Source organism: Nothoprocta perdicaria, unplaced genomic scaffold, assembly GCF_003342845.1.
Source record: "Nothoprocta perdicaria isolate Ctin4 unplaced genomic scaffold, notPer1 scaffold_0, whole genome shotgun sequence".
NCBI lineage: Eukaryota > Metazoa > Chordata > Aves > Tinamiformes > Tinamidae > Nothoprocta > Nothoprocta perdicaria.
In genome coordinates, this window is record NW_020454092.1 from 3,369,631 (window position 1) to 3,396,277 (window position 26,647).

Consider the following 26,647-nt stretch of genomic DNA (forward strand, 5'->3'; position numbering starts at 1 on the left):
GTGAATTTTTTGGAACTGCTAAATTGTTTCAGTGGTATAATGTTGCTTAATAGAATGAGAGCTTTGTGGCCCTTTCCCTTTCCCTTTCCCTTTCCCTTTCCCTTTCCCTTTCCCTTTCCCTTTCCCTTTCCCTTTCCCTTTCCCTTTCTTTTTCTTTCCCCACCCATGTGTGGGAAGGCAGCATTGTTGGAACTATTGGAAACCGGTTAGGTCTAAACGTGGAGTGGGTCCCTCATAACCCCTCTTGCAGTACTTGCTCTCGGCAGCTTTGTCCACGGCATGGAGGAAGCCCTGCCATTTCCTGCTCTGCTCCTGGGCCTTTCTGAACAGAACAGTAAAATACACAAATCAAACAGTCTTAGCAGAATTTTATGGGCATAAAAGTGAAACGCTTCATCAAGAAATGAAGCATGATTCAGAGTGTGGCAGCACTCAAAAGGGAACTGCCTAGGGAATGAAAGAAATGCTGCACGGAGGCCGTATCCCCATGGAGCTTTCGCCTGTAATAGCAAAGCAAGACGCTCTGCCGGCAAGGAGCGTGCAGAGTGGTTGCAGCTGTATCAACAGCTTTCTCCACTGGTGTGTTACATATACACAGCCAGCTTTACTGGTTAAGGGAGCTTTGCCCGTGTATTGCATCAACAGTTGTAACTTCTCCTGGATTAGCTCTGGCCGCTGCCTCCGCCTGCCCGAGTAACCTGGCTGCGCTGGCCGGGCCCAAGATTGCAAACATGTGCTGGGATAGACTGAAATCCTTCAAGCTTCTAGCAACATGTCGGTTAGGTTGTCTCACCAAGCCCAAATTACAGGATTAGGATGTCCCTAATGTGTTCCGGTCACATTTTAATGCTGTATTTTTAAACTCCCGAGCAATAGTAACGGTATAAAAGTATTCTGCAGTCACCATTTGTCTTTCAAAGCCTAATACCCTAAATTTTATTATTGCACCTGCAAATTAAAGCTCTAAGAGAAAGTGTTTATTGCAGCAGGGAGCAGGAAAGTAAAACCAGAAGAGTCTCATTCCTGCCCTAAAACACTCCAGCCAATGTCACAGTGCTGGTTAGAGGGCTTATCCCTCCACTTTAGTACATGTAGCTGTGGTGATGGGCTGCGTACTGGTATGTCAGACCTCTGTGCGTGCTGCCTGTCTTGCCACCTGAGGAAGGAATATAGTTAATTCTATAGTAATTATTAGAAACTTCTATAGCAACTATATAGAAAAGTAAAAGTATCTCCATTCTTATTTTATGCAAACGAGGGCAGAACTAGAAAATGAGCTTATTCTACATATAATCTGGATTGGTTTTAGGTCCATTTAGCATGTTATTTTTTCATGGCTACTTTTGTCTTTTTGTTAACATTTTTGAAACGCTGGAGAGAGGTGATCAGTACAGGGTTCATTCATATAAGCTTTAAATGCTAGTATTGAAATTAACTTACTTTTTCCAAGTAAATGTAGTAAAAACATATTTGAATGCTTCGTAGTTGACCTTGTGTCACACTCTTGTGGATTCTGTTTTTATGTAGCTCTTCTAAGTGATGAGATTGTTCTGAAACTATCATCACTTCTTTGACATCTTTCCAGAGCGTGAAAATGATGAACCTGTTTGTACATGTACTTTTCAATGTCCAAAATACATATTTTAGCCTGTAAAGAGTAAAGAAAAAAAAAAAAGGAACATGCCTAAGGTGAATTTTTAATTTTTCTTTTTTTTCTCCCAAATCATAGGATTCTATTTACTTTAAATTTTGTATTTCCATACAACAGACTGATCCATTCAGTAAATTGGTGTGCTTCCTTTCTGACGATGGGTATTACCTTCATGTCAGCAAACATATGCTAGCAGAAGTGATGGGGATATTTAATAATGTTTCAAGTATGTATTTAAAGCCAGCTGTGTATCAAAATGACCAGTAACCAAAGGGAACAATCACTGCTAATTACACAAAAGTGATGCTGATCTAATCTAATCCGTACATTAACGTGTTTAGAGACAGGGACTTGTCAGAAAGAAAACTGATTTTTACTGTCCTAACTTTGTTTTTTCCAAAGTGAAAAAGATCACAAGCTAAAAGGTACCATGGGGAACCTTCTATTTTCTTTCTTTTTTTTTTTTTCTTTTTTCCCAGATCACTTAATTACTTGAAAAGATAATCTGAATAACATTTGATCAAATTTTTCATTAGAACTCCCTTTTAATTTTTCATTAGCTTCATAATTAACTGAATTTGTACAGTCATCAGTCTGTTTACAGCTTTTTGCTTTGTAAAGTGCTGTGCTGTAACCCTTCCTCTCTCTCTGTCTCATTTTTTTTCTTCACAGATTATAGCACAGAGTAGCGTAAGGCAACGTTTCATTCTTCTCGGTGACTGGAACAGCCATCTCTACAAAGCATCAGGCTAATAGATGTATTTCCATAGGTAAAAGGAAAAGGGGCTTCTCTGTCTAGGTCTTACTTGAATTTTCATTTCATTTGATTAAGGTAGGAAAGGAAAAGGAGTAGAAATTAAACAAAAGAACTAAAAATGAAATTAGAGAGATGTGTTGCTGGAACTGCACTGGCAAGGGAACCTGACATTCTTTTGCTGCAAATGATGCTTATAGACTTTACAGGGCAAGCTTCGGTTTGAATGGTTGGTATCTTAGGTTTTGTAAAGCTAAAGGACTTATCTGTTTTTTTTTTTTTTCTTCTTCCTTCCCCCCCTTTTTTTTTAAAGGCAGTCAGATAAGAGAATCTAAAGTTATGTCAAACAAATTACATTTTAGTTATTAGTGGCTAGTTTGTAAATATCAAAGACCCACTTATTGTAGTGCTTGGAGCTGCATTTGCATGCTGATGAAATGCAAGTGGATGGCTGTGAACTGTAGGGTTATCTCTAGTGGAGCAGTGGGGAGCTCCAGAATCAGAGAGTTGAGCATCTGACCGACTCAAGAGCCCAAGCTGCAGACCTCTTCTATTCACTTTCTTCACAACAATTAAAATATGCAAAGTGATAATTTTCCTTAAGTAGCCTTAAATGTGCGATCTATTTAAATGTGAAGAAAATTGCCTGAAGCTTCTGGTGTGAGGGACAAAAAAGAATAAATTATGCAAATAGCAGAAAAGGACTCTACCACTTGAACGCCTAATTTTCCTGTAATAAGCATACTGTTTCATTTAATTTTTTGCCTCTTATTAAAAGTGACAGTTCTTTTGCACTGTCTGATGGTTATATCTGACACAAGCTAGGGAAATGACTGCTAGACTAAATGCTAAAGCATTTTGGTAGCTTTTTTAGATGATGGTTACATTCACAAAGTAATTATGCACTGAAGAGTCGAGAAATAAGGTTTAATTACACAGTAATCGCTTCTGATGGACACGGCAGAAGTGTGAACACCGCCAGACTGCAATCCATCAATGACAAACCCCTGGCCACTTTTAATTCCTCCTCATTTGCATCATAACCTCCGCACCAAGTTGCACAAATGCTGTTAAATGTTAATAGGAGCTGTCTCTCCACTCAAAATGAATGCTTAAGCTGTTTCATTTTTTTTTCTCCTCCACCTCAGACCTTCAAAACCAGCTCCTCTCGGAGAGCAGGCATTAAGCACCGAGCGTGGTGCGTGGTCACTGTTGTGCTAATTGGGAGCAACACTTAAAGTTTTATCTCTCAAGCGCTAATAATGCGCAGTGCTGACAAACCAGTGAATAAGTAATGTGCTCGGCCGGCGAGGGGGGCGGCCCGGCATGCCTGGAATGAAAAATGCAGTTGGGACTGTTGTTCAGTGACTAGCTATTTGATTAGGCCCTGTAGTCATATTTAATCCAGACCCTTGGGGAGCAGAGACAAAATTACATCTTCATCTCATCAAACATTCAGCCATATTTAAGCATTCAGCTGATCAAGCTTTTATTGTTTCTCTTGCAGCTACACGGGCACAAGGATGTGCTGCGTTCGCTGCTCCGTAACCCGGCGCGACGGAGACCACGCTTGCTCTGCTCCTTCCCTTTTCCCTTCCTCGGGCACGGGGCACCTCCGATACCAGCCACAGCAGCAAGCCCCGCTCAGGTACTCACATTGCACCCTTGTTTGTTTCTCCTTTTGGCCTTATTCTTTTTTTTTCCTTCTTTTTTTTCCCCCCTTCAGTGCAGCTACCCAAAGCACCAAGCATTCCCTAGGACGTGGCTACATCATTAAAGCACAAATGGTTTCTTTGCTGCGGAGCAGCAGGGCCCATTTTGTCCCGGCGCGAGGAGGCTCCACGGGCCCTGCCCGCGCCGCTTCCAGCTGGCTGCGGCACAGCACAGGCCAGGCAATTTGCGAGCAGGCTGGGAAGTTTAACAGTAGATCCTAAGAAGTGACAAAAAAAGAGCCTTTTTCTGCATGAAGATTGAGAATTATCAACACCTTTCAGTGCATAATAGTTAAGCCTTTATCACTTCAGGAGCTGCTGATAAGGTTAAGAACACTAGACAAACTGCTCATTAGTGGAAAGGTTTGCCTTTTACATTAAAGACTGCTGGGTACTGAAGTTCCTCTAGTGAGCAATACATCCCTGGCATTTGAAAAGAACGAGCTAATCGTTGTACATAAATGAATATGGAAGAGAAAACCTGGCAGGCTGGAGTGATATTAGCCAAGTTTCCCCGCACGTCCCTCGTGCACGTGGGTGCCGCAGCAGCTGTGCGCCCGGCGGCGCCGGCGCTGCGCTCCGAAGGCCTGGCCGGAAGAACAGAGCGAGCAGCGGGCAGAGCTCATCCCCGTGTCCGTCCATGCTGGCTGCGGGGCCTCTGGGCCCTGCTGCTCCCCATGGCTTAGCTGGCCTGGAGACCCATCCACAGCTCTGTGGTGGAACAGCTCGGTCCTGATCCTGTGTTTCGTGTTTAGGTTCGAGGATCTGACTTTGCCTGAACTGGCTTGGGGTTTCTTTGATGGCCAGGGAGGATGTGCCTTTTGGCAAGAGGAAACATCTCTGCACCCGTGGGTGCTTCCCCGGTACCACATTACCTTCTGAAGGTACAACATTACCTTCTGCTCCCTGAGGGTACGAGGAGCTTTGTGTCCTCAGTTCCTGCCGCAGAACTTTGGTCTGGTGGCTTTCAGCACTTCTCAGAAACAGCCTCTAGACTGTGGACCTCATCTGGTGGTCAAATAAAGCTCCTGTAGACACCAGTAATTTTGACCGAGGTGGGCCCTTTGCATTACCCAAATGGCACAATGTTCCAGTGTGCAGGGAACACACTTGCCTAAATCCTTAGAGAAACAAGGTGCTCTACAGTATACATAGCATGGAGATATTGCTTCCAAATTCAAACCCACTTCTACACAGAACTAAGACAGGCTGTTATGTTGAAATGCAAACCTAAATGGCTGATAAAACCTACTGTGTGATTTTTCTTTGTTACATGACTTTTCTTTTATTTTTTATTTTACATACACTCAAATCATTTGTACAAATTCAATACAAAATACCTAACAGCAATCTTTTTACTTAATACCTTGCCAGGTGCCATATTTTGTTCTCTTCTTTTTATATGGATATTACCTATTCTTCTAAGAATTTAACAAGACATTTCATTAAATCACTAAAATGCAATTAACGTAGACGGAAACAAACATTTGATAAATATAGATTTACTTTTAGAGTGTTCATATATACAGTAATTTTCTTATAATGTTGTTTACTTTGATTTAAACTGTGGTTATATCTTTATCCTGTACTTTCTGTGGGTTTAGAAAAGTGGAGTCCTTTTTCTCCTTTTTAGCTTGTTTTCAGAATTTGAAAAACGGAGATACAAAGGGGACTGTGGCAGCTGAATTCTCTTTCATGTATGTCCAGACCAGGTGAAGCCCAGCATAATGTACTGTAATGTGTCTCTTCAGTTCTCTGATACAATGACCTGTGCATCCTCTAAATCCCCCACAGAATGCACAGACACACATTGATTGAGGTGAGAACGGACTTAAGTATATATTGTTCTTTGTAGCTCGGAAGAATTGGCACTTTTGCCAAATGCGAGATGATGTGGATTGTAATCTATTGAGATATGAGTTCCGACTGGGCCCTGTTAAACATTGCAGGAATGACTAAAGATTTGTCTGGAGTAAGTTTTTTTTTCTCTCCTTTTTTTTTCCTCAAAAAACAAACAAAAACTTTCTCATAGTTTCTGACACTGAGCAGTTCCACTAACTGTAGTCATCATGAAAGCACCTTTGTGGTAAGAGCCTCTTGCGGCCGGCGGGGTAACACGATACCCGAAATGCAGCGCTGTCGTTGTGGCCATGGGGGGAAAGTTACTCCGGCTACAGATGGGGGAACGATGGGATCTTCACCCTTCCTAATATTTTTTTTTCTGATTTTTAATTTTTTTTTTACTTTATTCTGTGACTGTAAGTAACAGATGGTAACTGTTGGATGGATCTGTAGTTTAAATTTGGTGGATACGACAACTTATTCTCCTGATTACAAGAAACAAAACTGAGGCTGATGGGAGAGAGAGAGAGAAGGGAATTATCAAGCACAGATAATCCAAAATCGCTACTTACATCTATTTCCATGAGATTGCCTGTCTGTTATAAGAAGATGGGGGAGATATTTTATTTTATTTTATTTTATTTTATTTTATTTTATTTTATTTTATTTTATTTTATTTCCACGATAGGAAAGCAGTAAGGCAGTGTTCTGTTTATCTTATAGGTCTTGGTGGTAAAAGAGTAATTTAAATGCCTACTCTTTTGTTTTGTAATAAATGAGAAACAAGAGCACCAATGCTTCAGTAGAGGAGGTGGAACACTGTTGCTTTTCAGAAAATCAGGAAAAAAAATATGTATTTACATGCACTCCTTAGAGACTTCTACATGCTTTGAGTCTAATTTTTAGTTTAACATACTATGTATATAAAAAAATTTAAAAGTATCAAATTTTAAAAATGTAGTTTTAATTTATTTTACTTGGATTGTGCTGTAACCTGTATGTTTAGATAACATCTTTTTACTTTAGTATATAAGATGGAAACCTTTGAACAGTGGTATGTTAAGTGAAATCTTAGAGAAGAGAGTTGTAAGTGGTGTTTCATTGTGTTCACAGCAATAAGACAGCCAGATTGTTTTCCCTTAATTGCTTGGTCTTGTGCTAGCACATGTGCCTTGGTATGTTCTAAAATGTCTTACCAAAATGTTTAAATACATTTCAGCAAATCTGTTTGAACTCCATATTTTATTTCTTCTCCAGGCAAAAGAGTATTGGTTTTATATTTATATTTCACTCAGAAATTTCTACAAGGGAGATTCCAGATTAATCAAGGAATAATCCTTCATGCAAATACCATATGCTTCACATGCAGCTTTACGGATGGTGAGGAGCATATTTCCTCATACACAGAAGATTGACATGGAGAACCTACCAAGAAGTCTGGGCTGAAGAGCCGCAGCTCAGAGCTGGGACTGCTCTCTGTGATTCTCCAGGACACCAGTCTACCCAGGTGAGTGGCTTTTTTGTTAAGATTTCAGTGGATATGTAGTAATTTAGGCTTTTAGGTTTTTAAGATAGATGCTTGCCTTTTAGTACTTGAAATGAAAACTTTCTAACTTATGTTTTCTTTTAGTTGACTTTCTTGGCTTAATTAATTAATTTATTTTTAAAATAAAACAAAATTAATGTAAACAAATCTGAAGAAACCTGAGTGAGATAAAGCAGGTTCATATAGTCCCTATTGTCCAGAAGCTAGGGAGCTTGTATACCTTTTATTTTTTTTCTCCCCTTGTGGGGCATTTTTTTCTTTTTTTCTTTCTGTCTGAATGTATCCACTAACTAGTTTAGAGCTTCAGGTTGTTCAGGTTGTAAGAAGCAAAGCTTACATCATTTAACTTCTATACTTGTTTTCACACATGTGTTTTGCCCCATAATCAAATAAAAGTGTCCTTTGATATTTGTGTGTAAAGACTGATGATTAATACAAAGAGGTTGGCTCGTCACTCCAGAAGATTAGTATTACCAAATTTTCATCAAATCGGCAAATTTAAGAGCAAAAAAATCTTTCAATATTCAATTCAACAAGGTAGCATGGTGATGTCTAGCACAGTAAGAAACCAGTAGGGGAAATATCTGTCCAAGCTATGGCATTTGAATACAGAAATACGATGGCAGGAACTGAGTTTCAAATATCTCTCAGTTTAAGAAACGGAATGAAAAACCTGGGTTGAGAGATCTTCTGACTTTCAAATATAGGTGCATAGGGGAAAAAAATCTGCTTGACCAATGACCTTCTCTCTCTATATATACCTAAAGTTGATCCGGAGAAACCAACACACATTCCCTGTTTTGTCGGCTACAATTTTTGGAGCCTACATTTTCCTCTTAAGGAGACATTAAAAATGTATGTGTCTAACACTTTTGTAGCACTCAGTCTGGATGTTGTCAATGCCATCATTCCATGGTTTAGGCTAGTCCTGTATGAGTTGTCAATATTTCTGTTTCAAAATCTTCCTCATTAAAAGTGGTGCAACTATGGCAGGAGTTAGTAAGACTGGATACTAATACAGTAATGTTAGGTGACAGGTAGCCAAGTGTCAAAATAGTCCATAGACACTATAGGCTTCCATCAAAAGATGATTGATATAGGGTTGTAGATGTATTTTCCAGCTACCAAAAACTTCTGCTCCCCAATTAATAATCAGGTTGCTAGCTAATAGAAAAGACAATGAAAAATAATGTAGAGCTAATGTATCTTTGTAAAATTATTGTCATATCCCTCTTTTCTTATGCTTCATGTTGAAATGCATGCTTTAAAACAAAAAAAGAAAAAAAAAGAAAAAACAAGCTAACCACCTTAAAATTTGAGTGCATTTTGTGCTGTCAACAGGAGAATAGAAAGAAAAATTCCACTTCTTGCCCCACTACCCCCAAACAGACAGGTTTTTCCTCACTTTTCTACAACCTATATCAGCACTTGCAGAGAAAACAAAATTTGTACAAGATCACTCACAGGTTGCAAGAACACATATAGCCAACCTGAAAACAAAGTCTAGGATAACTGAACTCAGCCAGCAGCTCAGCGCTCCTTTCCTTTCCAAATAAAAAAGCTAAATAAGATATTAGTGGAAGGGCTTATGGGGCATGCAACCACACTGAGGATAAAGAAATGTTTGGCAGTATAAGAGGTCAATATATAACTTGGAGGGTGGAAAGGAAAAGTGATTATAAAATGTCTAGGCTATCGTCATCTTTCTTGAAATATTTATTTAAGAGAATTCTAGAACAGGTGTCTAGCTGAAACATAAACAGCTTTACTTTCCACTCTTTGATAGGAAGTGAGCAGAAACAGCTTCTGGAGCTTTTCCAAAGCCTGAAAGCTGTCCTTCGCTCTACCTTCTCTAGCTGTTTCAGAGGGATGCTTTTGCCAAGAGAAGTCAGATGAAACAGTAGTGCATTCACTTTCAGTCTCCACAAGCTCTGCAGTTCAACAGAGCAAACTCTCCTCTACTGTGTCGAGCATTAGATGTGTAGAAATGAACTGTGTAAAAAAGTCAAAAAAGTTAGGCAAAAAACCAAAATTGTGAACATACAGAATAATGAACATGATGGGTTCATGCATTGCACTTTTTGGAGTAGCAGCCTCTTTTCCTCAGTCGTAGAGAATCAGAAGACAACAGAGCTTCTGTTTCCTGTTTTTGCAACCTATATGTGGATGCAGAGAGGCTGGATGGAGATGCCGGGATGGGGAATGGTATCAGAATCCATCCATACAGTGTATGCAAGCAGAGTGGATGTGGAGCACAAACGAGGGTTTTCCTTTGAAAATACCTGTTGAGGTGCCGCGGTACAGAAGACACTTCAGAAAATGGAAAAGTGGCAAAATTGACCTCGGGGTTAGTTTGCTGAGGCTGTTCAGCTGCCTCACTTGCAGCAACTTTCCCCACAGCTGGGGCAGGTTGAGAATTAATCTGAGCTCCTTGAAAAGGGAGCCTCCATTTGCTGAAGTCTTCCGTGATCTGAAGTGCTGGAATGAGCCAGTAGGCTACTGAGCTGATTTCAGGCAAGTTGTTGTTATGTAAAATAAGTGATATCTCCTGTATGCTGAAGTTTTCCAAGGTGGAGGACAAAACACAATGGAGGATGTGTTTTCACATGCCCATCTGTAGGAAGGCATTGGTACTTTTTGTTGTATCTGGAAAACATCAACAGGTATCACTTCTCCCAGGGAGTTTATTTAGAACTGGATGTTTGTTTTCCCACAGAGCAAGGGAGCAGGTCAGTTATTAAATATTTCTCCATGATTTTAGTTTCTATGATTATTTAATACAGTCTCTAAACTGATTTTTTTATATATTTGGATTGTAATATTAAAATCAGAGTAGTGGGTATGTGTGTCCTTGCTCCCATGAAGACAAGGGTACTTTATACACATGTGTGACTTCTCCACACTCAGAATTTAACAGTGTATATCATCTCTCTTTTCTAAAAGCTAATGGATGCACCTTGATTTCACCTTCTATTATTCTTGGAGCAATATTACCATTTCTGAAAAGCTCAGTGTTGGACATATAAACTGCTGAGATGTAATATGTGTTAAAGATATTTTAAATAGCTTTTGAATAAAAAAGCAGTGACTAGTTAACCGTTTTAACTGTCCTCCTAGCATATATTCTCTGCTCATGGCCATGGCATCTAAGTCTTTATTAAGACTGCAATTCAGAAACATGCTATATCTTTTTACTAGATTTTCCTAATCATGAGGTAAGGTGAACATTTTTTTTTTGCAGTTGGGAAATATAAGTGACTCTTTTTAATAAAAAAATAGCTACCTTTCTGTAAATGCAGATAACTTTATGAGCTATCTCATAAGTTTAAGTATCTATTTTAAATACCTAAAATTTACCACTGCATTGAAACAAAGTTGCATGGCAGTACATGTTTTAAAAAAACATGTTTAAAAACATGATATTGTTTTTAAAAAGAGAAATGTAAATGTAAATAATGCTTCAGATGACCTCTGTAGGAATCTGGCATTACCATAAGAATCTCTGGCCTTGCTGTGCTTAGGAGATGGGTTTTGTTGGGAGGCGCCACAAAAGCATTTTTCCTAAGCAGCTACTTGCTCTTGGTCACTCAAACCTCGTGTGGGACTGAGCTGTCGGTGACTGACTGGAAAATAGGAGAGAGGAGATGCAAGTTGCTGGTGTTACAAATGAGGAATGAAATTGGATCTATTTTGCCCACTTTGCAATCAGCCATTATGTATATGTTTGGACTGCAAAACTAATCTGGTAGTTTTCAGATCCAATCAGATTAATGAAGTAGCAGAATTACTTGTGTGATTCTGTATTACAATCAATTTAGTAAATAGAAGGAGAATAAAATACGTAATTTTTTATAATACTTCTTTAATTCTGCAGGAATTAAACCAGTAAAAAATGTAGATTGAACTTTGTTTTAATTGGTTTATGTTTAAAGATTCTTTGATCAACGATAACAGTAATATATATTAACATGTTGCATTTTAAAGTGATGCTGCCTTTCATTAATCAAGTGTCTGTATGGTTGATTAATTTGAACAAGGTTTAAATTGCTATGAAAATTTATCATTCATAGCCATGATCTCCATTTACATATATGTTAATTATTGTAAATGTAATCTTTTTCCGAATCCTCTGGGCTGCATACTAAAAAGACACAGTGATCACAGTGAGTGACTACTTTTCTATTACAAAGTGAACTCTTACCAGTGTTCAGTAAAGTCTGTTTCAGTTGTTAAAGATAGGCTAAAAACATTAAAACATTTTATGCTCAAGGCAAGTTCAAATACTGTAGATGCCTCTTCCTTTTCAAATTATTTCTTTATTCAATGGCTAGAACATTTAAGAAAATGAAACTAAGTACAACTAACCACTATAAAATTAAGTTCTGTCTCTATGGGCTAAAAGCGAATTTTCCTTCTTACTCTGTAACTTTCTCCATATTAGGTACATTATTAATAATCATGAGAGAGGCTTTTCCATATTTCTTTTGAAAAAGAATGACTTGAAGAAGTTACTAAGTCTTAAAAACTCTTTGTAATACAATTATAACTAGTTAACTTGTAGAAGACAGATATCTCCAAGGTTTGTAGCCTTTTAACGTGACACAAAATGTCTCTGTACAGTGGCTGTAAAATAGCCATAATTGTGTTCCTTTGGCTAACACAGAACCACATTGACGCCTATATTTAATGTAAATAGACATACTTGATCTGCTGCCATTTTTTAAAATGCTCCAGCTTAAGATGATAGTCCTTTGCCTGAAACTTTTGGCATTTGTCATAGTTAAGAATTTTATCAAGGTTTAAAGAGCGAGAATGTTTTGTGAAACATTTCCCACAATGTTATACAAAGAAAATGCATTGTCAGGAAATGGTTTTCAGATATGAAACAAAGTAGCTTTCTTTCAACAAATAAGTATTATGGCTTTTATTAAAAAATGCATATCAATAGAAACTGATTACTCCCAATTAAATTGGGTTTTGGTCTTGATATTGCTATGAATTCTTTTTTTGGCATTCCTGGGAATTGACTTTCTTTTTCTTATTTAATTATTTATTTTGCTTATTTGCTTGAAAAAGGTTAGGGCCTTCAGCATATGCTTGTATTCATCTTTGTTAGAGCAGGATCTCTCCACTTATCTTTTGTGTATGACCTGGTTTCATCTAGAGGATGTTAAATTGATTCTTATGCTTTTTGTTTAATACTGGCTTCTATTTTTTGTTATTTTTATATTTTTAAATTAATCTTTTAATTACATAGTTGGGAAAGGGGCTGTTTGTAGGTGCATATTAAAAGATTCCTTTATTCCTATTAACTTTCTATAATTTTCTGTTTAAATGCTTAGTATTTACATAATATATTCACCACAGGACCAGCCTCATTTCTTAGTCTCAACTTAATGCAATTAAAATGTCTATCTGGAAACCTTTGCAAGCATAGCACCTTTCCTCTACCTGACTGAGCAGTTTTCAAGGCACTTATTTTGCAGTTTTCTTTTGGACAGTCTGATAATGAAATAGAGAGTTTGGAGTTCCAATCTGTAAACAGACAAAGTGAAGCACATTTGTAAAAAGCAAATCAACCAATTTGCACATGTACTTCTGGTCAGCATCTAGAAGAAAACACTCATGTGTATTTATATGCAATATTTTCATATAATGTCTTTCCAAAATCTGAACTGTCTGGGTGAATACCAAGCAGATAGAAATCACTTTTTTTTTTTTTTTTTTCTCTACAGTCATGGTGCCTATGATGCCAACAGCTCTTGTGCCACAGATTACTTAAAATCTGTGATGTCTAAATCACTTTTGTCTCCTATATTTCGGAAATATGAATTCACATTGACAGAATGATTTTGACAGAATTCATTGCAGCAGGATAGGTTTAATGGTACTCTGGATGTAGAAGCAGTAATATGTAATGCACAGTCTGTTGCATTTCTTTATAGAGAAAAAGTGGTGATAAAAGACTTCTGTAGATTATTGAGAGCCTAAGTTACTGTGTGGCAGCAGTTCCATCTGCCATATTGACCTGACATTTTTTTCTTTTTCCTTTCCTGAAAACACCGGATATTTGGGGAATTCATCTTAAGCAAAGATATGTATTTTCAGGAAAATAATTATTTTAGCTGAAACTTTGTAAAATATAGAAGTAAAATGTCATCAGATTTGAGAAACTTCAGGTCTTTTGTTTGAAGTTCAGTGAATTTAGAAGAAACTGAAGTAAAGACTTACAAAGAAATATCAGAATTACCGGCAATAAAGGCTGACTTCATTTTGTATGCTTTCATTGATAAATTTCTAATCAATCAGAAGGATAGGAAATATCACAACTTGGTGTAACTAGATGTACTGGAAAACCAAGGTATTGACTTAATTTTTGTTGACCATTCCTTGTTTCGTAGTTTATAGTTGCATTGACGTTGACTTTTATATGACTTAACAAAAGATAAATTTGCATACGATGTTTCTCCTGTGAACAGAAACTACTAGTAATAGCCTGGATAGTAGCAGTGATGTTTAAGCTTAATGCATTCCAAACATTTTTTAATACAGTTCTTAGATGGACGGAAAAGTGTGTGGATGTCTTTTTGGCACCTAACGCATAGCCTTTTAGCTTGGATAGGACTGTGCAAAAGTTGGGTGAGCCTTGGTGCCTGTGGACTAAGTGGAACTTCAAGTTTGTTCTGCCTTAAAAGTCTTTCTCCATCTGAATCACTGCCATTTGACCAACCTGCACTTTTCCGTATCTGCAGCCATGTAGCTTGCACGGTGACAACCCCCATTAATGTAACCTGCGTTGTTATTCATGCAAACCCAAACCAGTCCATCCTGAAGGGCTTGCAGGCCATGGATTATGCAGGCCATGGTAACTGAACTGGTCTGTGGGCATATAAGGACGCAATGGTGAGCAGGGCACAAGGCAGCAACCTCAACTTGGTGACTAGGACCCAGATATGATGCCGAGCCAAGTTGAGGCTTATGGGAATATTTGTAAACACATACAGGGAAGCTATTCATGCTTGGACTGTTAGTACTAAGAAGGAGAACGGCTTGGAAGAAAATAAAATGAAGGTTTTCTTATTGAAGCTGGTATTGAAAGAAGGTTGGGTAGAGTAGAGGTGGACTTGAGAGTATTAGTCTCAACAAAAGAGAAGACAGCACAAGTAAATGGTTCTGATTCTGTGCGACGGAGAAAGATGTTACTAGTAAGAAGAATTGTAATGGAGATGTAAAGTGTTAGGATCTTTGCAACGTCCTTCCTAATGAAAAGAAGCAGAAAGGGTCACTTTTGCTTTAGTCACAGAAAGGCAAGGTGCATTGATTAAGATGAACTTTTATATAATTTGCTCTTATATTGGATCTTAGATATGGCCTTTTACCCCCATATGTAAAATGAATCTGCAAGACTTTGTTGTATCTTCAGTACCAACATGTTGGCCTGAGGTCAGATGATGCCCTCCTCGTTCATGTGAGTGACAGTGTCTCATTATGCTCTACAGTAACTGAGAACACGGGTTATTTACAGGAGGAGATTAAAACTGCCTATGTACTGGTGCACTGCAGTTCCCCATGTGTTTTACAGGGTGCAGGTGCTGCAGCTGCTGAGATGTTAGTGTCACCAGCAGGAGCCAGGTCTGGGGTCCAGCAGTGGTGCTGTGATACTTGCAGAGAGGCTGGGCTTGAGGTTGTGCTTTGGTAGACTTCTCTGTGCAGAGGGTTTTGGAGAGGAGTGAAGGAACATGCACAAATCCTGGTGCCTACCAGCGAGGACATTGTCAGTAGGAATAGATGTGCTGAAGGGGTGATTGGAGCTGTGGGAGGAGAAAAAGGAGAGGACAGCAGGGAGGGATGACACTAACAGCTGTAACATACTTTATTTGTTGGAGAATGGGCATGGAAGTGAAGGAAATGTATTCACCTTCTGAACCCATTTCTCCTGTTCTCCTGAGGGCTTTGAGTACACTTTGAAAGGACTTACTTGAAAACTACTCTAAGGAAAGAGTTTCTGTGTTAAAAATGTATTCTTTTCATTTTTTCTATAATAGAATCTGCCTTAGTTTCTTTAGGAGATTGTGCTTGTTATTAAATCTAAACACAATAAACCTAAACAAGGTGTAATCTATTTATGTTTCTTCTTATTAAGAACAAGAACAAAATAATGAAATCCATCATCTGGATTCTAGCTAATCTATGTAGCATTTAAAGATGTATTACTTTCAGGACCATTTCTTTCTTTCAATAAGAAAGGCTGCTGCTGACTAACTTAATTTGAATAAATACCTCAACATTTTTCTCTTTGTTAACGATCATTTAAACATCCTTTTTTATTGATTCGTTTTTTACAAGAGAAAGAAAAAAAGGCAGCTAAAGAGCAGTGGAAGGACTACATATTTCACTTCTCTAAAGCCTAATTTCTTTTCTTGAAGGGTAATAGTCTCCGATTTCTAATACAACCTAAAAATTGGATTGCTGTGGCCTTCTCGCAGCCTCTAAAGGAGCTATCGGGGGTGTGAGCGCAGCCGCGCGCGGCCCCTGCTCCAGCCCTGGCTCTTCTCCAGCGGGGAGGACGCAGTGCTGAGCGACTGCAAAACTGGGCCCCTGCTAAAGAAACTCATGGGGTGGGCAGGCAGGAAGGGCAAGTATCAGGAGCTGGGTTTCTCCTGCCTCCCAGTCACCTGCTCTATTTGCCCACGTGCAGGGTGTCCCCCGACTCAGCACCGCGCGCGGGGGGTGATGGGGCAGCGCAGGCCAAAGCAAAGCCGGACCGGACTAGCGCTAGGCCTGGTCGCTTTGGGAGCCTCCTTTCAGGAGGTGGGGGCCTTCTCAGATGTGTATTCACGTTAGCTACACCCACCAGCAGGAATGGAGAAGCTGTGTTGTCTTCTGTTGATATTTCCCTTACTCCTGCATGGCCAAACTTTGCTGGGAAGAGCCACCCCCCACCACACACACACATACACCAAATAATAAAAATCTCTGTACATTCTCCAACCCTACTTTACATATTTTCCTCTTCTAGGACATCTGCACTCTGCATAGTTTTGTATTCTCCCCTCACCCTTTTCTCAGCTGCTCCATGTTTTTATGTCTCTCAGGAGGGGTTAATTCTTTACAGCTGCGTCCTGCTTGCCAGGAGTCTCACATGTGCAAATTATTAATCTTTTCTATTGCTACAGTAACTCCCAAGGCTTTAAACACCCCCTACCTAAAACTGGCCCTTTTCCAAAAAACTTTTCGTATTTGCTCTTTAAAAGATAATTTGGTCCCCTGCAGGGTTTGCACTGTTATTTAGCAAAATTGCCTAAGTAGAGTTCCTTATTTTCACATAATAATTTACAAATTGGAATTTAATTTAGAAATTTAAATGCCAGAGTACTGAATTTCTCTGGTTGTTGTACAGTCGATATGATAGTTTCTTGTCTTCTTTTCACAAAGAAAACAGTATGTTTTTTCTGTTTTTGTTTTAATATTCAATCTTGAATAATGTGTGCAGTTTAGTGATTGTAATGATAATGACGTGAAATGCAATCTGTAATGTCAACCAGTGTAGCTAGTCTTCCTTTTTAGGAGATACAGAAGCTGATTCTTAAATATGGAATGACTTGAGTGAGTGAGTACAGATAGAATGTCCTAAATTTATGCTTAATAGGAGGTTGAAGATACTACATTAATTTACCCCCACTTATTATTTTTTTAATTTAGAATTTTTACCTCAATGCAGACTGTCCATGGTTTATATCAAGACAGGTGTGGACATACAAACATATATTGTGTAGTTCTCTTTGTGCAAATCTGTGCACAAATGCAAGTACATCTGTCCACATATGCATATGCACTCACATGTCCCCACGCATGCACACACAGCCACACACACCCCCTTGGTCTGGCCTGGGATGACTGATGAGCTGGCATTTTTCACTACCCACTGTGTTTTTGTTCCTGTGTGTTGTCCTGACTTCATATATATTTCTCAGCTACTGATTGGATATTATTATGACACTTCCAAGATTCCCAATAAATAATTTATTTTGAAAGTTAGATATGTCATAATAAAGCATTAAGACACTCCAGGCAGTGCATTTCTGGGTGATTATATGCCTCCAGTGGTATTATAAGGCACAGGCAGAGGACTGAGTGATTTTAAACACCTGACAAGTGCAATAATCCCCGAGAACTGCATGGCCTGGAGCATCTTACTGCTGTTATGAAACAGAATTTATAAATAAAAATTGGAAGAACAGCCAAAGCTATTTATTTATTGGGCACTATAGCACTGATATGACATCACTGAGGACCAATCAGTAACCTCTAGTTAGGCTGACTGTTTAACACTCATTTTCCTAATGTGAACAATAAAACTAATTCTTCGAAGAAACATTAAACATTTTGAGTTTAATGTACACAAAGGAAATTTAAAGGTGGGTTAGCTGCAATTCAGACACATGATCTGTTTAATATATACAGAAAGCCTCCCTGTAGGCCAATTAAAAAAACCTTCCAAACAATGCTGACTATTAATTCACATAGTGTTTGTGACTCAAGTGAGTTAAATTTTAACATCTCAGATAAGAGGAGGAGAATGAGATTTCATTAGGACAATAAGCGGATATGAATTGCATTTTGTCCGCTGAAGGAAATTTTAAATAAAGCTTTTGGCAGCAGAGGGGTTGTGGGAGATGTAAGAATGCTGTTTGTAGATTATTTTCTCATTAGGAGTAAAATTCCTGGATAAAGAAGTCTAGCTCTGAATACTATAATATGTATATCTAGTAACTGTGGTGCTGTAGGAATGTGCTGCAGCATGAAGTGGTAGCATCAAAACTGAAGTTAAACAAATATTGTGCTAAAGGAGAGACAAGTTTTTCTTTTTACCTTTTTTTTTTTTTTTTTTTTTTTGGCAGGGGGCGCATACATAAAAATAGAACTTCAGAATGTCATAGCTAACACATTTAGCTGCTGGACATTGAAAGACTGTCCTGTGATTTTTTTTTTTTTTTTTCAGTCTGAGGCTGGGAATCCATCAGTGTAATCAAGAGTTGTTACTTTCTTGCATGCCATCACAGCTGTCCCCAGCACAGCTAGGGATGGTTTTGCTTTTTGCCTCTATGGAAGCGAAGTTGGATTTGCATTCATAACAACCTAAAGATGTGGTAGTGACAGGAGAGAAGGTATAGTAGAGATTTCATGCTGCTGTGCTACTGATAGCATACATGCTATGAGATTCCTGTCTGGCCTGTTTCTTTAGCCTGTTGAGGTCCTCCTGAAGAGCTAGCAGCACAGCTATCTGGATTATCAGCCTTTCCTCTCCATTTTGTATCTTCTGCAAACTTGCAGCGCATGTCCTCTGTCCCATCCTCCATGTCACTAATGAGGAGGTTAAGCAGTATTGCTTAACCTTGGGTACAACATTTTCATGACCTCTGTTGTCCGTGTTGTGCTGCTCCCTTTGCTTGTCAGCTCAGTTTACTAGTTCATCACTTGACTTTGGGTCGTCCTCTCCTGCTGTCACTCCTGGTTCAAAGCTCTCCTGGTCAGCTTGGCCAGCCTCCTGGCAAAACTGCTTTACTCGGTTTGGTCAGCTCTATTCCTTCTCCTCTTAGCCATCCTCACTCCTCACAGAGGGTCCCATGGTTGTAAAAGCCACATCCCTGTTGTGAACCCCAGCTGTGAAAGCAGTTGTTGGACCCAGAGGATCCATCCCCTTATTCTCAAGCCCTTCCCCTCACTGGCAGCATTGATTAGAAAACTGCCTGGGCCCCCATGCCCTTAACCCTCACCCCCAGAGCCATGTAGATATTCAAGATAGTGGCAGCAAGAAACCTAAGATGCATATTAAGGGAAAAATGTGACCCAAGTGCCATATGCTAGTTATATTCTTCCCCACTCCATGTGTGGATTCCTATTTCTCTTAAGTCAGATTCAGTAAATGTAATGGAAGAGCCAGTATAATGCACCCTGTGTATGTGATATACCTGCAGTAAAACAGCCACTCTTTTCCTGGAGAATACTTTGAACAGGAGCTGACCCACTGGAATACCAGAATGGCTTAATAGCAATAATCTGTGTTTGCACAGATAAGAAGTATCACTTGTGCTTTATATAGCACACCAAGGGGATGCGCACATATACACATGTGGGCCTAAATAAGCATGACTGCAAGATTATGTCTTTATTTCTAATATATATTAAAAATACTCATGATTGTTTCACAGTGTAGACCATAAGGTAACTGCTCACCTAATGGCTGCAAGATCAGATATTGCTTTTTCTGAAATTTCTGATTAACCATGAAGAAAATGATATGGTTGTAAATTATTTGTATTGATATACAACCCTGAATTCATTCAAATAACACATTAGACCAGACTGCAATCTAAGAACACAGAAACTGCAATGCCAGAGCAGACCAAAGGTCACGATAGCCTGGTATCCTGTCTCCAAATGCAGCCCGCACCAGATGCTTCTGAGGAAAGTGTGGCACCTCTAGAAGGAATGTAATGGAGCAGTTTTCCCATGAGAAAGGATATCTTCCTTACTCTCATTACCAATGGTTGTTTTGTACTACGAAACATTGAGAGTATTCATTGGTCTGAAATTTTTTTTTTGTAACAGTTACTAATGTGGTTAAAAAAAAAAGTGTCTTCTTATTGATATACTTAATAATTTCACTTTTCAGTCTGATAAGCCATTTTTCCCTGGATGAACTATCTTTACAACAGTGAGTTCCTCAGGTTAATTTTATCTTCAGTTAAAAAAAAATGCTTCTTAAAACTTTATAAAATTTATTATAAAAATCCTACATCTTTGCTCTACACATGTAGTGTATCAAAATGGAAACCGACAGAATTCAAAGATTGTAGCGCACATTCCTTCTGGTTTACTTTTTCACAACTGATGGAATAAAAAAAAATATATAAAAATACTATTGTCCTAAAAGCATGAAGATGTTCAGAGAATATTATTCCCATGGAATTCCACATTCTGCACCACTTGCGGTGGTTAGAACCTGATTCCTTTACAGTCCATGGGCAAAGATGAAAGATTTTATGCCATTGTTCTGTAATAGTGAATCATCAGCTGAATTTAAAATTCAAGGGAGTCGAAGGCTTTTTTGCATTATCCCGGGCACAGTGCTTGAGTTTCTATGTCTTATGAAGATGGGCCTGGATCTGATTGTGAAGGACAGTTTTAGTGTGGCTGCCTTAGTCTTGTGTCCCTCTGTGCACACAGACACACACACAGACACACACACAATTTTCTTAGCTCATTCCAGCCCCTATCATCCAATTAATGCAGTGCTGCTCATAATGAGGGTGGGCAACAGGGACAATATGCCAGCAAGCTTTTCTGTTCTGCAAAGCAAGTCCATCGCTCCCGCAGTGTGCTAGCTCAGTGCTGCGAAATAATCCCTGGCTCTTGTTTTACCCTTCCCTTGGGGTACCTGCTCTGCCAAATGACCCCATCGTGCTTGGTGCATTGAGATTTTGAAACTAGCTGCTAACTACTGTGGATGCATTTCCTGACCTTACTGGTGGGAATTGAACCAAAGTCTCTCAAGTGCTGTAGGATCTAATTAATATGCATCTTATTCCAGGAAAGACTCATTACTTTATAGATATTTATATAAGGGGTATGTCTGCCATAATGGTTAATAACTATGAATAAAGTTTCATTTCTGATAGAGGAATAAAGCTTTTGTTTAGATATGGATTTTTAGTTTTATTAAAAAAATTAGAAAGTATGATTATGATAATCAGGTGAGAGTTCCAAATGATCATACAAAGTTCTTATTCTTGCCTTGAGTAATAGCTGGAATTGCCTTTCCATCCGCACCTAAAATTTAAAACAGGAGGGGGAACCTAATTTAAGAACTAATTCAAAGCAGCAGCAGTGAAAGATCCAGATAATTTTTTTACTCAAGATATATGAAACTTAGGGTGTCTGAGTACTTCCAATCCACTATCAGCATGGCAAGTAGAAGTGTCCATGGGAAGCGAGACTTGGAGCACTGTCCATCTATACTCATGCAATGGGGCATATTCATCAAGCTCTGTGCTGGTTCTGAGCAGAGGTTCTGGCGATGACAGTATCAGGGTTGACTTTGTGTCTTAGACTCAGACATCGGGCTAACTGAGACTGCTGAAGACTTTTTCCTCACGTTATTCTCCTGATTTTGCTTGACTATATTCCAGTTTGTGCCGAAACCATTTTCTGCCTCTGTTTGCACTGCCCATAGCAATAATGGAAATAAATGGAAATAGATGAGACCACCTGTGATGGCTGCACAGTGTTGAGATTGTGCACAGTACTGCTCCTCCTTACACATGCATGCCCTCATGTGCTTGCATTTCCCTGGGACACTCGGTGAGGGTGTCAAAGCTCTTTTAAGGAGCACCGGGTGCAAGGAGAGACGATGCAATCAGCACCAGCAAAGCTACTGGCTTTATGACTTTGTAACCAGCTCTCTGCCACTGTGAAATTAAGATAACATAAAAACACAGAAACGGTCCTTCTGGGTGAGGCAAAGGCTCGTCTAGTTCGGTACCACTGATCTGTCTCAAACAGTAGATAACCAGTAGTAGTATGTTGTTACCCCTTACGCTCCTCCAGCATACAAGAGTTTTTAGGTCACGACACTTTGTGATCTGCATGTGTTTCTTGTAAGAATTCTTGGAATTCTCTTCCATGCACTTGTCCCATTTTCCCTCATGAGATATGAGCTTCTTTTGGCATATTCTGCTGGTGAACTCCACATATTTGCTCACCACTGGCTGAACCCTCTTTTTCTGACTTGGGATTTTGCTGTTGTCCCTTATGCTTTTGTACTGGGAGAGGCAGTGAGCAACCCGTTCCTGGGAATCAATATCCTTTCACTCTCTTATTGCTACTCATGATTTTGCAGAACTTTGTATCCATTTTTTTCCCTCCAGGTTGAGGTGCATTAGTGTACTCAGTTGTTCTTTGCATAGACACACTTTGTTGTTCTTGGCCTTTTCTGGTTCAAATATATCCCTTTTTAAAATAAGACCAGAGCTGAAGATATATTCAAAATGTAGAAGAATCATAGATTTATTCAAAGGCACAATGCTGGCTTCTGTTTTCTTTCTAACCCTTCCTAAAAATCCTAACATCTTATTTTCTACTTTGACTGATAATGAGCACTGACCTAATTCTTGCTTAGATCTATCATATATTCTTACTGCTGAATTATGCTTGTCAGCTTAGAATCCATTAACTTACATTTAAAATCATGATTTTTTTCCTGTGTGCATCAATATTTTTTTTATTCATAGCGAATTTTATCTACCATTACTTTCCCCAGCCATTCAGTCTTGTAAGGTTCTTCTGCAATTCTTTGCAGTCAGTCTTCATCCTCAATACCCTATATCTTGTAAATGCAGCAGTTTGTTTTTGTCTGGTTGGGAGAAAGGAGCTTGTCCCCAAGTGAGTGAAGATCTTCCTTTCTATGGATGCCCAGATGATATCTATCCAGTGGTCTGATGTTACCTCTCATTTACATTCCAGGATTATATGTTTAAGAACCCATCCTTGGTATTTTTAGCACGTAAGTTATGTTTCAGTGTTTTATTTAATACCTTTTTTCTAATACCTACAGTATTTTCACTTAATTGGGGATGACATCACTTGTTCAACAGTAACAAATTAGAGCCCATCTTGGGAGTATATTAAAAATCCAACTGTGGAAAAGGAGAGTTTCAACCTTAGGTGCTCAGATTTGATTAGCTCTCATTATAGAACGCCTTAAGTGAAATGATTTGGAACTCTGCCTTGCTCAGTTTTCCATATTCTGAAATTTTGTGTCACAAAACCCACTAGATTTGTGTAGGGACTAGGACTCCCTCTACAGAGAGTGAAGCCTTAAAGGGGCACAATATTTGAATTATCTCCGTATCTCTAGTGCTAGTCAGTCCTGATCATTGGGCAGGCTTATGTGTAGCAGCTTGGATTGCCTTCCCCATGTCATGCCTTTTATAAGAATTTATAGAGGACTTCAGTCTTCAGTGTTGTCAATTTGGCACCTTTTGCTGAGTACTAAATTCACCTTAAAAAAACATGTCTACACATTAAGGGTTCTATTCATGAATGACTAACACCTCATTTGCACTTGAATTTCATTCAGGTTAAATGGAAACATTGTGCAATGCTGTGGAATTTACACAAATTTGATATCCTTGAATACAGATTGCTGGTAATGAAACTGACACTTTGTTGTGCATAATAAAGATGCCCAGAAGCCAAAAGAGGATGGAGAATAAGAGAAAAAAAGGATCAGAGCTAGTCTGAATGAGCAACATACCCTTACTGTGGAGTGGGAAAGGGGAATGAGGAAATCAAAATAATTTTGCAACGTGTAGGTATTCCCTACAGCTCAGCCCCGGGAGCAAATAAAGCTGAGCTTTTGAAACTTGCTATATCTGGTCAGAGATTCAAGGTTTTCACAATCTTAGTTGTGAAACGTGAGTGGAGGAATCCATGCTGAGCAAAACTGAGTATCCTTCTTCTCATTTGAATTTGTATTCCTCTGAATCGCACACCATTGCTGAAGGAGTTTTCTCATACTGATCTTTCTAAGGATTCTCCTTTCATATATCACAGGTTTTTTGAGTGTGCAGAGGGAGGAGAATAGTCAAGCGTGGAATTTGACTCAAAAACTGAGTTTGTTTGTTTTTTGGTCATGAGGGCATTTGGAACACTATAGCTCTCCTGCTGAAAATACAGCAACTGGTCGTGCAGAAGGACCAGTTACGTAAGCTCTTTCTGTCTTTTTCCTTGACCTGTACAATGCCTAATGCAATCCCTCACTGATCCATCTTACTCTTCTAGGTGTGACAGGAATACGTGTAATAAGAATCATACAAAGTTGTTATAAAGTTTCTGCAATATTGGAGTCAGATGCATGTGATTTGGAGGAAATTAATTTAGGAGGTACCATGAAATCACACTATTATGTTCAAAAAACTTTATGTGAAATTGTTTGTCAATAGCCTTTAGGAGAAAGTTTTTTTGCTTACAAGAATGGTGACTCATTATTATTCTTTGTAAACTAGTAGTGTTCTTACGCTCAAATTACAAAGCTTTGTCCCATAGCATCCGTCTACAAGCAATACATACCTTTTGGTGATTGCATACTTCAGACAGGCTTGTCCCATAAGATAGAGAACCTGCTAGAAAGAATGATGTTTCTGATCAGGTCAGAGATTGACTGTTAAGTTTTTGTTGAGAATAAGTAGTTTAAGTCCATTTTAACCTGCTGTAGCAGTCTCTATTCTCTACATGACTGTCACTTAAATTGCACTTCCTTGGGCAATGTGTAAGTTTTACTACACCAGAAAAAAATAGTAGTTACCTTCACATATGGAAACTAGCAAAAGAGAAATCAGTGAAATGGTTAAGAATCCTTTTACTATCATGTACCTTAATCCTTTCATCTTCCCTCTATACCAGGCCTTTTTTTTCCAAGATATATAATACATTCAATTTTCTCTCTTCACTCGCGAACACATCTGAGAATTATTGTGTGGGGATAAAAAAAAAAAGAATCTGTTATTTGAATACCAAGTCACTGTAGACAAAGTTTGGGCTATGGCATCTGCTCAGAGGACAGATGGTTTCTCTACTTATTAGCAATCAACGCTCTAAGTTTTAGGAGTTTAAATGATCACATATAAGAAATGCTCCTCTATTCATTATATTTGTTTAAATTTCCCTGCAGAAATTCATCTGGGTTGCTATTTTAATTTCAGCAGGGCTGCTTGGAAAAGCAAATCTGAAGAAGAGGCTGGTGTAAGATACATATCATTATTACAAACTCACATAAGCGAGATCTGGCTTTGGAAGTTTGGCTCTTGTGACTTCAAAATTACCAAAACAAGCTGTACTCTGTGGAGGAAACATGTCAGAAATGTAATCCTATTCTTCTCTTCAAGTTTCATTCTTCAGAAATATTAAATAGACTGTAAACTGTTGAAGTTACCATGTGCTATTGAACTGCACCCTATATGGAAAACAAGCATTAAAGTGCATATATATGACCCCAGCAATCTCTACAAGTCATTTTCTAAACAACCCTGAAACCTTTGGCTCAGCTGCATTAACAACAGAAAGAATAGGAAGAATAGCAGGGGAACATGTCAACACACAAAGTTTTCTTGGTTTTTTTTTTTCTTTCTTTTTTTTTTTTTTTCCTCAAGCTGAACTTAATGGTATTCTGGAAATTCTGTCATGGTTACCAGTGCATTAACATTTTAAAAATGATAACTTGATGAGCTATTCAGAGCTTGACGATAGTATGCTGGTGAGTTTTAAGTTACAAGATATCCTCCTCTGCCGTGATAAAGAATAATAATAATCAGACAAAGCTTAGGTTATCAGCTTTCTCTGCTACAGTGCGTAGTGCGATTTTTCCTCTATGGTGATGCAACGTTGCGGTGATTATATCAAAGCAAGCAAACTTCAAGCTGAAGCTGCAAAAAATATAGGTAAGGTCAGTGATGGGAACTGCTAATACGATGCAGCTTCTCTGAAGCTGCAGAGAAGCCCACTATGAACACTACAAAGCAGAGGACATTTCCCTAGTCTTTGATTTCTTATTTTTGAAAGGTAGTAATAGAGCCAGCAGGTAACCTAAGACAATCAGGGAACATTTTAGCAGAGATGCTATATATCTGAATTTCTGCTATAACTTTATACTACCTATAAATTCCCTTGCTGCATGAAAAGACAAAAAGCTGTTGTAAATAAAATTAAGGTCTCTAGAGGAAGGTTGCCCAAGAAAGTGATTATGATGTGTAGCAATAATTTACCTGTTTCTGGTCATAGGCAGAAATTAATGACAAAGGCAAAAGCATTTAATGGTAATATTCAGTGAAGAAAGTACAACAATCTAGGTGTAAAAAAGCTGATTAGCATTATGCAGGAGTTTGCTAATTAGCAGAGGGCTCTAGCATAGGTGGAGGAAGAAGACACATTCTTTTCTTCCTCAGTTGGCTATGTCTGAAAAGTGGGACAAGCAAAAGTATTATCAAGCCATCTGATCTTAGATGAATCTTGTGCTTGAAAAGTCACACATTTGCAGAAAACGACTAAATTGATTCGTATTGCTGTGGGTTTAAAATGTCCAG